At 40.1% G+C, this 15,692-nt stretch overlaps 1 protein-coding gene across 7 annotated transcripts in view; it reads right to left on the bottom strand.

The window, feature by feature from the left end:
• The window catches only part of LOC130327126 (gastrula zinc finger protein XlCGF26.1-like), a 99,231-nt gene that overhangs the window by 50,296 nt on the left and 33,243 nt on the right, over window positions 1–15,692 (bottom strand). For 2 of the 7 annotated variants that reach the window (XM_056553385.1, XM_056553391.1), the window contains exons 2-3: window positions 13,709–13,888; window positions 7,797–7,823 (exon numbers count right to left, since the gene is read on the bottom strand). The exons of 1 other annotated variant lie outside the window; for it this stretch is intronic. The gene's annotated coding sequence lies outside the window, so the exon portion shown is untranslated. Of the gene's footprint in view, window positions 1–7,486; window positions 7,824–13,708; window positions 13,889–15,692 lie in introns of all 7 variants that reach the window. 4 more of the 7 variants (XM_056553386.1, XM_056553388.1, XM_056553389.1 and 1 more) reach the window with 4 other exon arrangements.

The following is a 15,692-nucleotide window of genomic DNA, read 5'->3' as shown; positions in this document are numbered from 1 at the left end:
GGAAAATGGTCCCCTGAGGAATCTCTATTCCACATCAACTGCTTGGAATTGCTGGCAGGTTTCTTCACTCTCAAGAGCTTTGCGAAGAACAGGTCAGATTGTTGCATCCTTTTACGGATGGACAATATCTCCGCAGTACAATATATCAACAAACTTGGTGGTACAAAATCTTTTCATCTAGCCAACATCGCAAAAGAACTCTGGCACTAATGTCTTCATATGAACATCACCATCAAGGCAGAATACTTTCCAGGTCTTTCCAACATCATTGCGGACTGGAACTCCCGTTTCCTTAGGGATTCGAGCGATTGGCAACTAGATCCTCAAATATTCAATATCAATTCTCTTTGGGGTCCTATATACCTAGACCTCTTTGCATCACGACTGAATCGCCAAGTTCATCACTTTTACAGCTGGCGCCCCGATCCAGGAGCAGAGGGCATAGATGCCTTTCTCCAATATTGGCCTTCGGAGAACCTCCTTTTATTCTGATTCCAAGAGTTATCCTTCTCATCAAATTGCAGAAATCAACAGTAACTCTCATCACTCCCTGGTGGCCAACACTATCTTGGTTCCCTCAGATTCTAGAAATGCTGATCGATTTCCCTCATCTAATTCCTTCTCATCCTTTTCTCTCTTCAGAGCGCCAGTAGCCCTAAGTTTGGCTCCCTGCCATTGCAGGTGCGCTCCGCGCTCTCATATCGTACCCGGACTTCAGAAACCTACCACAGGAGAAGGCTAGGTGCCTTTGAATTTCTGGAAGTCCGTGTGTAGTTATGCAACTTAAGTATCAGGTTTTTGGTACACAAATGTAATGCACATATCCTGTATACTGGGGACCCGTTTGTATATTATTTATATATTATACTTTGTCTTGTACTGAGGTACTGTTACTAACTAACCCAGGATAAAACCGCTGTAAGTGGTGGAAACGCGTTGGATTGTCTACATATAATTGTAGTATACAAAGGATATCTGTACAAGAGGCACTAACTAGTGCCATGATATCACAGGGTTCACTTTAGTGATGTCATTTTATGCGATTTATAGTAAAAGTTTCGTTTTAATATGCACTTCCCTATCTTCTAATTGTTTATATAATTTGCTTGGAATTAAGATTATAATTTTGGACCTTCTGTGTGGTCCTACGTATACACAGTTTGGTTGATTTAATTATCCTATTCTCCTTCAGGATTCTTCGGGGAATCCTCATCCTCTCATAACCTTCAACAATCTTCTTTTGATAGCCTGGAGTGTTTTGGGTCAACAGACCCGGGTTGCGAACTTTCTAACACATCTAGAGAAATCCTCTCAGACGCCTCGGCTCCGGGTACCAGATCTGCTTACAGATCAGCCTGGAAAATTTGGTCTAATTGGTGCATGCAACGGGGTTTGGATCCCGTACATGCACCTTTAACCCCTTAAGGACTCAGGGTTTTTCCGTTTTTGCACTTTCGTTTTTTCCTCCTTACCTTTTAAAAATCATAACCCTTTCAATTTTCCACCTAAAAATCCATATTATGGCTTATTTTTTGCGTCGCCAATTCTACTTTGCAGTGACATTAGTCATTTTACCCAAAAATGCACGGCGAAACGGAAAAAAAAATCATTGTGCGACAAAATCGAAAAAAAAACGCCATTTTGTAACTTTTGGGGGCTTTCGTTTCTACGCAGTGCATATTTCGGTAAAAATTACACCTTATCATTATTCTGTAGGTCCATACGGTTAAAATGATACCCTACTTATATAGGTTTGATTTTGTCGCACTTCTGGAAAAAATCATAACTACATGCAGGAAAATTTATACGTTTAAAAATGTCATCTTCTGACCCCTATAACTTTTTTATTTTTCCACGTATGGGGTGGTATGAGGACTCATTTTTTGCGCCGTGATCTGAAGTTTTTATCGGTATGATTTTTGTTTTGATCGGACTTTTTGATCACTTTTTATTCATTTTTTAATGATATAAAAAGTGACCAAAATACGCTTTTTTGGACTTTGGAATTTTTTTGCGCGTACGCCATTGACCGTACGGCTTAATTAATGATATATTTTTATAGTTCGGACATTTACGCACGCGGCGATACCACATATGTTTATTTTTTATTTTTTTTACACTGTTTTATTTTTTTTATGGGAAAAGGGGGGTGATTCAAACTTTTATTAGGGAAGGGGTTAAATGACCTTTATTAACACTTTTTTTTTACATTTTTTTTGCAGTGTTATAGGTCCCATAGGGACCTATAACACTGCACACACTGATCTCTAATGCTGATCACTGGCGTGCATTAACACGCCTGTGATCAGCATTATCGGCGCTTGACTGCTCCTGCCTGGATCTCAGGCACGGAGCAGTCATTCGTCGATCGGACACCGGGGAGGCAGGTAAGAGCCCTCCCGGTGTCCGATCAGCTGTTCGGGACGCCGCGATTTCACCGCGGCGGTCCCGAACAGCCCGACTGAGCAGCCGGGTCACTTTCACTTTCACTTTAGAAGCGGCGGTCAGCTTTGACCGCCGCTTCTAAAGGGTTAATACCGCACATCGCCGCGATCGGCGATGTGTGGTATTAGCCGCGGGTCCCGGCCGTTGATTACCGCCGGGACCGACGCGATATGATGCGGGATCGCGGCGCGATCCCGCTTCATATCGCGGGAGCCGGCGCAGGACGTAAATATACGTCCTGCGTCGTTAAGGGGTTAAATCATATAATACATTTTTTATCTTCATCTTTTGAATCGGGAAGAGCCTACCGTACCATAAACATTTACAGATCTGCCATTTCCTTTTACCACGCTCCTATTAATTATCTCTCTGTGGGTAAACATCCCTTAATTTGTAAATTACTAAAAGGCATAAAATTCAGATGTCCGCCCTTACCCAGATACCAGTCTACATGGGATGTGAATATTCTTTTACAATATATCATTTCCTTAGGTGATAACCATTCCCTTTACTTAAAATCCCTAACTTTAAAACTTACTGCCTTACTTTGCCTGATTTCTCTTTAAAAAAATTCTGACGTTAGAGCCCTAGATATCTCTCATAGACAATACTTATCTGATGGTGTTCATTTTTGTATATATATAGATGTACAAAAACTTCTCTTCATTCAGTATTTTACCCCTCTTTCCATCAACAGAAATACCTATGTGTAGTTTCCTGCCTTCAATCGTACAAAGAAAGAACAAAATCTTTTCGTAATCCTTCTGACACTCAATTACTCATTTATTTCTGTAAACCCTACCGTCCTGTTTCATCCCCTTCTTTAGCCAGATTGACTGGCGGGCGTTGACAATCTTTAAAGCTCACTCTTCCAGAGGAGCCATATCCACTAAATTGAAACAATCCAGAGTATCCTTGTCAGATATTCTTAAAGCTGCTAAGTGGACTTCCGAGTCAACTTTTAAAACTTTCTATTTCAGACCAGATCCCCATGTTTCTATGAATATTGTTTGATATTGTTTATTTCTGTATGTTTTATTATAAATCTGATCAAGTTTCATTTTTCTTTAGCTTTAAACTTGCAAAATGGAGCCTCCAGTCTAGTAATAAAATTGGAGATTTTCCTAGTCTTTATGACGGAAAATATGGATTTTATTAAAGACAGGAGGCGAACATTTTCCCTCCCTTGTTCCCTTCCCTTCGTGCAGGTCCACATTTTCTGAAATTTCTGTCTTCACATACACCAAAAAGCTACACCATGTCAGGGCTGGTGTAGTTTTAGAGACTTTTCAGTGGCTTTTTGCCTTTTTTATGCTCCTTTTTACAAAAAGGTGCAACGATAAATCCCTTCCATATCATGTCTATTGCCAAAATCAGTGGATTGCAACTCAAAATCAGCAGAAATGTGTAAACAAAAAGGGGCAAAAAAAGGCGCAAAAAAACCCTGCTTGCCCCTTTTTTTTTAGACACAAAAAACAGTCTAAAGACCATGATAAATGTGCCACAAAATAAATCCCCTAGGGGTTTCTGGGCCAATTTAAGTTCCACAAAACCTACTTGGGGAATAAATCCCCTCAGGATTAACCCTGACTAGAAATCCCCCATAAAAATTAACTTTTAATTGTATTCATTAAAATAGTGTCCAAACTAGAAAGTTGCACATCTATTGCTTCTAATTAGCAGTGGTGTTTAAAATTATCAGTACTGTATCCAGTTAATTCCTATAATATCATACAAATGTCTGCTGCAGCACGGCACCGTGGTACACTAGACAGTAACGATAAACCAATAGTCTGCATGGCAGAAATTTGTATGATATTATAGGAATTAACTGGATACAGTACTGATAATTTTAAACACCACTGCTAATTAGAAGCAATAGATGTGCAACTTTCTAGTTTGGACACTATTTTAATGAATACAATTAAAAGTTAATTTTTATGGGGGATTTCTAGTCAGGGTTAATCCTGAGGGGATTTATTCCCCAAGTAGGTTTTGTGGAACATGATAAATGTGGGCTCTTGTTGTTATATCTTGCTGCTAACACCTGAGTAGTAAAGAAGAGTCTGCTAAATGTTCGCCTCCTGTCTTTAATAAAATCCATATTTTCCGTCATAAAGACTAGGAAAATCTCCAATTATTGACAGTTAACCCTTAATGCTAATGATGCTAATTGCTTAGGCAATAGCACCCCCTAGTGTATGGGTAGTTGACATTACACTGACAGGAAATGCATTCTGGGTATTATAGTCATGTCATAATCATTACCATATGTACACGCCCAACCTACATTCATTGGGGAATTCCAATTTAGGAGGGTGTGTCTAACTAATTAAAAAGTCTGGTAAACTAGATGTTAGAGATGGTAGAACTCTGAACTGTAGACTGTAGGCTGAGAACACAAACACACAAAGGAAAGAGGTCGACAAGATGGAAGCCATGTAAGCCATGTGAGATCCCAGAAGCCGGACTGATCACATGGTAATAGACCAATGGCTATCCATGACGATGGACCATTCAGTGTTCCTAAGAGCTGAAAGAAGGTTCTTACATAAACTTGGTAAGAGACACAAAAATGGTATTCCATTTAATTAAGACTAATTGGGATAATGTGGATGGAATTATACCATTTAGATTGGCGAATAAATTAATAAAATAAAATAATTAATTATCTCCATATTGAGATTATAGTTTTAGGATATTGTGAGACTTCATTCTACATGCAGAAGAATCAAGACTCATAATCTATCAAAGCATTAAATAATTGCTTATACATATTGATAGAATTCCTACTCGCCAAACTGGGTGTTATAAGTATATTTGCCGCACAGGAAACTTGTTTCAAGTTCTTCCTCCTAAAATATAGTCTAGCAAGATCATATATCATTGCTATTTAATTGGCTTAATTTCTTACCAAGATCTTGCATAGAAAATAGTCCAGAATGGGGGGGGGGGGAGTATTTCATAGTTCTTCCATGTTTATATCTTAGATGGATTTCCCCATTCTTGGAATCATGTGATTTGTAGTGGTTAGAAGGGGGCGGGGAGTGTATTTAGCATTCCATGTTGAGATGTCTATGATTAGATATTGCTCATCTTAATATCATGAGGTTCCTCTGGACACAGTGATATGTAACCTTTTTCTTATAGGATATTCCTAACCTAGTAGCTTTTGTTTATTGTAACAAGTTACTTACTACTCACATGTATTGTTCTACTATATGTAGTCAATTAACAAGCTTATGTTTACTAATATATCTAATTTATATTCATTTGCATATATAATTGTGTTATTACTCATTTATGTTTGTAATCTTATAACCAATAAATCTGCATATTTTATAATACCTGTGTATTATTGTATATTGTAAAACTACATCCTTAAGCGTTAATGTCATCCCTTCATAAAAAGAATTTGTTGATATCTGAGGAAATAGTCGGACTCAGATGTGAATGTATTGATTAGCTTTGTCTACAATTCACAAGGTCATAATTTTTTAATTTTTAATAATTTTTTAATTTTTCATAATTAATAATTTGTATGACCATAATTAATAACTGATTTATTACCGCACAACACTTCAAACATACCTTTGCTCATTCCGGCCAAAAAGTTCAATTTTAACCTCATTGGTCCACAGAACTTGTTTCCAAAATGCATCAGGCTTGTCTACATGTTCATTTGCAAAGTTCAACGCTGATTTTTGTGGTGAGGATGTAGAAGAGGTTTTCTTCTGATGACTCTTCCATGAAGATCATATTTATACAAGTATCTCTTTATAGTCGAATAGTGTACCACAACTCCAGTGTCTGAGAGATATTTCTGGAGGGATTGTGCAGTCAAACGTGGGTTTTGAATTGTTTTTCTCACAATCCTGCGAGCTGTTCTGTCTGATATTATTCTTGGTCTTCCAGATCTTGCTTTAACTTCCACTGTTCCTGATGACTGCCATTTCTTAATTACATTCTGAACAGAGGATATTGACATCTGAGAACGTTTTGCTATCTTCTTATGGCCTTCTCCAGCTTTGTGAGCGTACACTATTTTCAGTTTCAGATTTCTAGACAACTGCTTAGAAGAACCCATGGTGCTGATTGTTGGGGCAAGGTCAGATGAGTCTGGGCATTTAAACCTTTGAGATTGACATCACCTGGTCTTCCCAGATGATGATTGAGAACAATCCATGACACTGGCAGGTCTCAGCTTTGCAAAGGGGGCAGTGCATGCTATAAATTCTGCAGGGTGCCCAAACTTTTGCAGACGCCATTTTTTTTTGTTTTCTGTTATTTTGAAACTTTTGTTGACATATTATAAGAATGTCTAATCTGTAATTTGTTGCCTTTTGGAGATTTTTCCATCTTTCCTTGGCTTCTTTATGCACATTAATACCAATTTTTACCTGGGGTGCCAAACTTTTGATCCCCACTGTATATATATTTACAGGGATCACATCATATGTCACATACACATCCTCACTTATTATATATATCATACAGGGGTCACATCATAAGTCACATACACAGCCTCACTTATCTATATTATATATATATAAAACTTAATGTGTGTATGTATGTATATGTATGTATGTGTTTGTATGTATGTGTGTGTGTTCCAGAATCACGTTTAAATGGCTAAAGATATTAACATGAAACTTGGTCACATGTTACTTATATGTCAACAACAACATAGGATTTAACCCGTACTCACCCCCATTTGCCAGGGTTGGGGTTTTTGTTTAAAGTCCCATACAAGTCAATGGGAAATATATGTTACTGCTTAACTTCCAAACGGCTGGAGATATTTCGATAATACTTGGTCACATGTTACTTATAAGTCCATTTAAAATATAGGATAGTTAATTTAACCCTTAACTACCCCCATTTGTGAGCTTCGGGGCTTTTGTTTGAAGTCCCATGCAATTCTATAGGAAATGTATGTTCCCACATAACTTCCTTACGGCTGGAGATATTTCAAAAATACCTGGTACACATATTACTTATATGTAAAAAAAAAAGATATGATAGTGAAATTAACACTTACCTACACCCTTATATAAAAGATGGGTTTTGGTTTTAAGTCCCATGCAAGTATACAGGACTTCTGTTACCTTACTCCACAAGCTCTGCTCTGCATCTCCTGGTGAATGTGTCAGTCCAGCTTGCAAGCCACACCTCATCTCACAAAGACACACCCACTATTTAAGGACAGGATATGGGGACGGGATATGGGGTCGAGATATGGGGACAGGATATGGGGACAGGATATGGGGACGGGATAGGAGGAAGGGATATGAGGTCGGGATATGAGGACGGGATATGAGGTCAAGATATGAGGACGGGATAGAACAAACCTACGACAGAGGTGTCAGCAGAGAGCACTGTGGAGACAAAAAAATTCAAAAAGTAAAGAATTTCCTTGTAGCATACAGCTAATAAGTACTGGTATTAAGTACTGATGTATTTTATTCTGTTTTAAAAGAGAAAGAAAACTCATACATCAAATAAAGATGAAGAAACAAGCAACTAAACTGTAAGTACTTCTTTGAATATACTGTATACAGTTTTGCCAGTGAGCGTACACCATTACTCATATGTTCGTATCTATTCATACATTACACGCAGTAAGAGAGATTTCCACAGAAGTGCACTAAAGAGAATGGGGAAATAAACAAGAAGAAAGCTGGCAGCATCAAAGAGTGATGCACACCAAAATCAAATAATTATGTAAACAATTTGTCTTTAGTGATCAATACAATATACAAAAAAGGAGCGTACAAACAATTAAAACCATTTAAAAAACAATGTATCCGGCGGAGGAGTATAGTCCTGCAACGCCCACCCCGTACTGAAAGGGGGAAATGTAGCCCCACAAAAGATAACAGGCTAGCCTGACCATATACCAACATCCAAAATCATGTGCCAGACTCCCCTATAAATTACCTGTATGTATAAGCACCCTAATACAAAAAATGAACGCTAATGGCGGCACCCCATTAGGGAGATCTCGGGGGGTCCCAGCGGTCAGACCTGCCGCGATCAAACACTTATCCCCTATCTTGTAGATAGGGGATAAGTGTATATTGCACTGCAGTTGTCCTTTAGCGACCAAGGACGTATATTTACGCCTTGGCCGGCTCCCGCAGTATAACGCAGGGTCATATCGGGTCGGTCCCGGCATGTATCTGAAGCCGGGACCCGGGGCTAATAGCGCGTGGCAGCGATCGTGGTGCCGCGCGCTATTAACCCTTTAGACGCGGCGTTCAAAGTTGAATGCCGCATCTAAAACGAAAGTGAAAGCTGCCCGGCTGCTCAGTTGCACTGATGGGGGCCATCGCAGTGAAAATGCGGTGTCCCAATCAGCTGGGACACGAGCGGAGGTCCTCTTACCTGCCTCTGGCGTGTCCCTTCGGTGATTGATTGCTCCAAGTCTGAGATGCAGGCTTGTGCAATCGACTGCCGATAACACTGATCGATCCCTGCAAAGCTATGGCTGTGCAGTGAACAGTCCTGGCAATCAGTGTGTGCAGTGTTATAAGTATAATAAATGTGATTTAACCCTTTCCTTAGAGGGGTATTCCAGGCCAAAACTTTTTTTTTTTATATATCAACTGGCTCCGGAAAGTTAAACAGATTTGTAAATTACTTTGATTAAAAAATCTTAATCCTTGTAATAATTATTAGCTTCTGAAGTCGATTTTTTTCTGTCTAACTGCTTTCTGATGGCTCACGTCCCGTGAGGGGATATTCTCCCATCATGCACAGCTCCCGGGACGTGACATCATCATTGAGCAGTTAGACAGAAAACTTCAGAAGCTAATAACTATTGAAAGGATTAAGATTTTTTAATAGAAGTAATTTACAAATCTGTTTAACTTTCTGGAGCCAGTTGATATATAAAGAAAAAAGTTTTTGCCTGGAATACCCCTTTAACCCCTTAAGGACTGAGCCCTTTTTCACCTTAAGGACTCAGCCATTTTTTGCACATCTGACCACTGTCACTTTAAACATTAATAACTCTGGAATGCTTTTAGTTATCAATCTGATTCTGAGATTGTTTTTTCGTGACATATTCTACTTTAACATAGTGGTAAAATTTGTTGGTAACTTGCATCCTTTCTTGGTGAAAAATCCCAAAATTTGATGAAAAATTTGAAAATTTTGCATTTTTCTAACTTTGAAGCTTTCTGCTTGTAAGGAAAATGGATATTCCAAATATTTTTTTTTTTATTCACATATACAATATGTCTACTTTATGTTTGCATCATAAAATTGACGTGTTTTTACTTTTGGAAGACACCAGAGGGCTTCAAAGTTCAGCAGCAATTTTCCAATTTTTCACAAAATTTTGAAACTCGCTTTTTTTCAGGGACCAGTTCAGGTTTGAAGTGGATTTGAAGGGTCTTCATATTAGAAATACCCCATAAAAGACCCCATTATAAAATCTGCACCCCCCAAAGTATTCAAAATGACATTCAGTCAGCGTTTTAACCCTTTAGGTGTTTCACAGGAATAGCAGCAAAGTGAAGGAGAAAATTCACAATCTTCATTTTTTACACTCGCATGTTTTTGTAGACCCAATTTTTGAATTTTTGCAAGGGGTAAAAGGAGAAAATTTATACTTGTATTTGAAAACCAATTTCTCTCGAGTAAGCACATACCTCATATGTCTATGTTAATTGTTCGGCGGGCGCAGTGGAGGGCTCAGAAGGGAAGGAGCGACAAATGGTTTTTGGGGGGCATGTCACATTTAGGAAGCCCCTATGGTGCCAGAACAGCAAAAAAAAAAAACACATGGCATACCATTTTGGAAACTAGACCCCTCGGGGAACATAAGGGGTAAAGTGAACCTTAATACCCTACAGGTGATTCACGACTTTTGCATATGTAAAAAAAAAAAAAATAATTTTCCCTAAAATGCTTGGTTTCCCAAAAGTTTTACATTTTTAAAAAGGGTAATAGCAGAAAATACCCCCCAAAATTTGAAGCCCAATTTCTCCCAATTCAGAAAACACCCCATATGGGGGTGAAAAGTGCTCTGCTGGCGCACTACAGGTCTCAGAAGAGGAGTCACATTTGGCTTTTTTGAAGGAAATTTTGCTCTGGGGGCATGCCGCATTTAGGAAGCCCCTATGGTGCCAGGATAGCAAAAAAAACAAACACATGGCATATCATTTTGGAAACTAGACCCCTTGGGGAACGTAACAAGTGGTAAAGTGAACCTTAATACCCCACAGGGGTTTCACAACTTTTGCATATGTAAAAAAAAAAAATTTTTTTACCTAAAATGCCTCTTTTCCCAAAAATTTTACATTTTTAAAAAGGGTAAAAGCAGAAAATACCCCCCAAAATTTGTAACACAATTTCTCCCGAGTACGGTGATACCCCATATGTGGCCCTAAACTGTTGCCTTGAAATACGACACGGCTCCAAAGTGAGAGCGCCATGCGCATTTGAGGCCTAAATTAGGGACTTGCATAGGGGTGGACATAGGGGTATTCTACGCCAGTGATTCCCAAACAGGGTGCCTCCAGCTGTTGTAAAACTCCCAGCATGCCTAGACAGTCCGTGGCTATCTGGCAATACTGGGAGTAGTTGTTTTGCAACAGCTGGAGGCTCCGTTTTGGAAAAAGTGGCGTACCAGACGTTTTTCATTTTTATTGGGGAGGGGGGCTGTGTAGGGGTATGTGTATATGTAGTGTTTTTTACTTTTTATTTTATTGTGTGTTAGTGTAGTGTACTGTTTTTAGGGTACAGTCGCACGGGCGGGGGTTCACAGTAGTTTCTCGCTGGCAGTTTGAGCTGCGGCAGAAAATTTGCTGCAGCTCAAACTTGAAGCCGGATACTTACTGTAATCCTCCGCCCATGTGAGTGTACCCTGTACGTTCACATTGGGGGGGTGGAACATCCAGCTGTTGCAAAACTACAACTCCCAGCATGTACGGTCTATCAGTGCATGCTGGGAGTTGTAGTTTTGCAACCCCTGGAGGCTCCCTTTTGGAAACAGTGGCGTACCAGACGTTTTTCATTTTTATTGGGGAGGAGAGGGGGGTTGTATAGGGGTATGTGTATACGTAGTGTTTTTTACTTTTTATTGTGTGTTAGTGTAGTGTTTTTAGGGTACAGTCGCACGGGCGGGGGTTCACAGTAGTTTCTTGCTGGCAGTTTGAGCTGCGGCAGAAAATTTGCTGCAGCTCAAACTTGCAGCAGGATACTTACTGTAATCCTCCGCCCATGTGAGTGTACCCTGTACGTTCACATTTGGGGGGGGGGGAGAAACATCCAGCTGTTGCAAAACTACAACTCCCAGCATGTATGGTCTATCAGTGCATGCTGGGAGTTGTAGTTTTGCAACAGCTGGAGGCACACTGGTTGTGAAACACCGAGTTTGGTAACAAACTCAGTGTTTTGCAACCAGTGTGCCTTCAGCTGTTGCAAAAGCTACAACCCCCAGCATGTACGGACAGCGGAAGGGCATGCTGGGTCTTGTAGTTATGCAACAGCTGGAGGCATACTACTTTGGCTGGGGATGCTGGGGACTGTAGTTATGCAACAGCTGGAGACACACTGGTTTGCTACATAACTCAGTGTGCCTTCAGCTGTTGCAAAACTACAACTCCCAGCAGTCACCGACAGCCAACGGGAATGCTGGGAGTTGTAGTTATGCAACCAGCAGATGCACCACTACAACTCCCAGCATGCACTTTAGCTGATTGTGCAAGCTGGGAGTTGTAGTTACACAACAGCTGAAGGTACACTTTTCCATAGAAAAAATGTGCCTCCAGCTGTTGCAAAACTACAAGTCCCAGCATGCCCATAAGGGCATGCTGGGAGTTGTGGTGGTCTGCCTCCTGCTGTTGCATAACTACAGCTCCCAGCATGCCCTTTTTGCATGCTGGGAGCTGTTGCTAAGCAACAGCAGGAGGCTGTCACTCGCCTCCAACGATCCAGCCGCATGAGGTCAGTCCCTCGTCGTCGCCGCCGCGGCCGTCGCTCCTGGGGCCCCGATCCCAACATTGACGCCGGGGATCGGGGTCCCCAGCACCCGGGGTGCACGTCCCGCACCCGCTCACGTCCTCCGGAAGAGGGGCGGAGCGGGTTGCGGGAGTGACACCCGCAGCAGGCGCCCTGATTGGTCGGCCGGGAAACCGGCTGACGAATCAGGGCGATCGTGAGGTGGCACCAGTGCCACCTCACCCCTGCAGGCTCTGGCTGTTCGGGGCCGTCGCAGACGGCCCCGAACAGCCTGTAATTCCGGGTCACCGGGTCACTGGAGACCCGATTGACCCGGAATCCGCTGCAGATCGCTGGACTGAATTGTCCAGCGATCTGCGGCCATCGCCGACATGGGGGAGCATAAAAATTCCAAAGTCCAAAATAACGTATTTTTGGTCGCTTTTTATATCATGAAAAAATGAATAAAAAGCGATCAAAAAGTCCGATCAATACAAACATGGTTCCGCTAAAAACTTTAGATCACGACGCAAAAAATGAGCCCTCATACTACCCCATACGCAGAAAAATAAAAAAAAAGTTATAGGGGTCAGAAGATGACAATTTTAAACGTATAAATTTCCGTGCATGTAGTTATGATTTTTTTCCAGAAGTCCGACAAAATCAAACCGATATAAGTAGGGTATCATTTTAACCGTATGGACCTACAGAATAAAGATCAGGTGTCATTTTTACTGAAAAAAATGTTACTGCGTAGAAACAGAAGCCCCCAAAATTTACAAAATGGCGTTTTTTTCTTCAATTTCATTGCACAATGATTTTTATTTCCATTTCGCTGTAGATTTTTGGGTAAAATGACTGATGTCACTGCAAAGTAGAATTGGTGGCGCAAAAAATAAGCCATCATATGGATTTTTAGGTGCAAAATTGAAAGGGTTATGATTTTTAAAAGGTGAGGAGGAAAAAACAAAAGTGCAAAAACCTAAAAACCCTCAGTCCTTAAGGGGTTAAGGGTGTAGTCTAATATAAAAAAAAAGCGCTTTATAGCTAAAGGATATCCGCACCTATTATACATCAGGCATTTAATAGAACAAAATTACAAAGTCAAGTGGATTACCTGGCTTTGATGCAGAATGACAAGTCTACTAATACCGCACCTTGTGTGAACTTTGTCACCACCTATAGTAAGCACGCTGGACAAATTTAACAGATTATACAGAAAAACTGGTTTATTTTACAATCTGACCCCTATCTGCAACACAAACTTCCTAAAAAACTACAAATGACATACCTGCGGGTACCTAATACTCACCCAGCCAACAGCACAAGAAATGATACATAAAAGCACAACCCGGGGGAGATGTAATAAAAATCGGTGCGGTTCTTATATTGAAGACAGAATAATATCGCTTACATCAGCCGCCACGAAGGAGACGTTCAGGTCACATTTCATCGACCCTGTCAGGATCCATATCAATCTTATCTGTTGTTGCTACAATATATTGAGAGAAATAATCACTGAAATGTCGGGTTAACAGAATATAAGGAATAAATTGTGTCTAAACATTGTGAAAATCCGAGCCCAATTATGGTGATGCCCATTTACCTTTTACCAGAATCAGTCACCAATAGATTTGAGCAACTGAAAAGGAGAGCGGTTTATTAGATGCATACGCTCCATACGGTACTGCCCAAAGGACTTAATGGAATTACCAAAACGTTCGCCCGACACAGAAGCGTGCTAGTCTCATGAGTTATATAAGAGTAGAACTCCGGTTAGTGTCTGTGGGCTTTGTATTTTATGTTTATATATTATAGTTACTTTTTACATTACTTGTTTGACCCTTTATTCTGGCAATATTATACGATACTATGTAGAAATAGTCTTTTATTCTTCTTCCTCGTTGAGGTCATTGGCTGCGAGCAAATGGAGGTTTTATATTGCTCTCTTTTTTCTTGTAATATTGGATGCTCACTCCTATTGAGCTTGCATATGTCTTATGGGATGATGGTCTTAACTAGAGATGAGTGAACTTAGTGACTCAATTTGTCATGAACTTTACGACTTAGCAGTTTCTGACTTTATCCTGCATAAATTAGTTCAGCTTTCAGGTGCTCCGGTGGCTGGAGACTATCCTAGGACTGTATCCACCTTTTCCAGCCACCGGAGCACCTGAAAGCTGAACTAATTTATACAGGATAAAGTCAGCAAATGCCTAGCCGTGAAGTTCATGACGAATCAAATCACTAAGTTTGCTCATCTCTAGTTTTAACCTATAATTACCTTTCCATTTCTTTTGACATGGGTAAAGCCTACCGTACCATAAATCTATATAGTTCGGGCTATTTCTTTCTACCACAACCCCATCAATTCTATACCGGTTGGTAAACATCCTCTTGTCTGTAAACTCCTTAAGGGTATTCGTTTCAAACGTCCTCCTATTCCCAAATATCATTCCAGTTGGGATGTCAATTTGGTCCTTGATTTCTTGCTTTCTTGGGATGATAATGATTCATTATCTCTTAAATTACTATCTTTTAAACTCACTACTCTTCTGTTTGGTTTGTATCAAACGAGTTTCCGATGCTAGGGCTCTTGACATATCACGAAGACGTTACTCTCCCCAAGGCGTGGTATTTTCTATTCACAGATGCACAAAAATGAATTTACATGAAGTCTTCTACCCTGCTTTTCCTCATCAAGATAAACTTTGTGTAGTTCGTTGCCTGAAATCCTATGAATCTAGGACAGAACCTCTTAGACGTTCTTCTCTTTCTCAATTACTCATCCCTTACTGTAAACCCCATTTACCTGTATCTTCCGCTACCCTAGCTAGATGGATCAGACAAGTTATGTCCCTAGCAAACATCCATATTTCTACTTTTGGAGCACACTCGACTAAAGGTGCCACTTCTACCAAAATTATCCAAAAAGGTGGTTCCCTTTCAGACCTCCTTAAAGCGGCAAATTGGTCTTCGGAATCTACTTTTAAGACCTTTTATTTCAGACATGAAACTCATATTTCTATGAATCTTTTAAAAACAAGTATTTGTTATATTATATTGTATTGTTTTTTATTATACTATTAGATTTAAACTTGCATAATGTGAATGCCTCCTGTCTGATATAAATTTCAAGATTTTCCTATACTAGGTGATGGAAAATATAGATTTTATGAAAGACAGGAGGCGAGCATTATCCCTCCCATTGACCCATCCCTATTAACAATTTCGTATATGATCTTTCTTTTTCAGCCTATTGAACACTGGAATTATGGATCATCGTATTCCAACCT

This window comes from Hyla sarda, unplaced genomic scaffold, assembly GCF_029499605.1.
Source record: "Hyla sarda isolate aHylSar1 unplaced genomic scaffold, aHylSar1.hap1 scaffold_293, whole genome shotgun sequence".
NCBI lineage: Eukaryota > Metazoa > Chordata > Amphibia > Anura > Hylidae > Hyla > Hyla sarda.
The sequence above is the reverse complement of the archived record's forward strand: the minus strand, read 5'-3'. Positions and strand labels throughout refer to the sequence as shown.